Below are 1,055 nucleotides of genomic sequence, written 5' to 3'. Positions count from 1 at the left end.
TATATATACACACAGTTGAATTAGGTACTTATGTTGAAGCACCAAGTCAGTCCGGTATTATCCGCACATCTCGAAGGAAGGTGAATAAAATCAAAACAAGCAACTTGATATCTTGTTGCTTATTTTGATTACACACACGCACACACACACACACACACACACACACACACACACACACACACCTATATACATAGGGGATTTGATTTTCTACTTCTCACACCAGTTGTCTATCAGCACTAAGAAATTTGGTGTGAACATTGTTGTATGGTACATCAAGTGCCTCGCCGTGAACCTCTTAGGTAAATTGTTTATCCGTCGTTCAACACTTGAATTAGACGTTTTCTGTTAAACTGTTACATCCAAGTACCTAAGTACTGTAAACTCTCCGACACGCATTCTGTCAACTCTGGTGTAGACCAAGGATCGATTTTATACTCCACGAATGAACCACTTTGTTTTAATTGTAAGCAGACACCCTTGCACAGAAGACACCATACTTTATGCCTTTATACTGTTCTTCATACTGGCAACTTCTGTCCTTTGTTTAAGAAACAAAGAAAAAAACCCTGACAATAGCGATAAGACAACTTAGCATGTTTCAGCAGCATCGACACAACCTATATATATGTATATAGATATATATATATCTGAAGAAAAATTGTCAAGCACAAAAACAATATGTAATTATAAGCTTCAAAGTCGCTACAAATACAGTCTTCCATAAGCCATGATGTTTCTCTCTGTGATCTTATATATTTCTCCGTGACGTATGTAACATTAACGAATAAGTGTTTCTAACTCATTCTTCAGCACCAGAAAAAACCTCAGCTGATCATCATAAAGCTCAAGTACGAGGACACCACATAGAATATTATTCAGGTGCAAGTGTGTGATTGCGTGGCAAAGAAGTTCGCTTTGTAACCACGTGGTTTCAGATTCAGTCCCACTGCAAAGCACCCTTGTTGTGCAAGTTTCTTCTGCTATAAATCTGAGCCGATATGAGTGAATTTGGTGGATGGAAACTGTGCAGAAGCTTGTTGTATATATATATATAT

This window comes from Octopus bimaculoides, chromosome 6 (assembly GCF_001194135.2).
Source record: "Octopus bimaculoides isolate UCB-OBI-ISO-001 chromosome 6, ASM119413v2, whole genome shotgun sequence".
In the NCBI taxonomy this organism is placed as follows: Eukaryota; Metazoa; Mollusca; class Cephalopoda; order Octopoda; family Octopodidae; genus Octopus; species Octopus bimaculoides.
Note: the sequence above shows the minus strand (reverse complement) of the source record.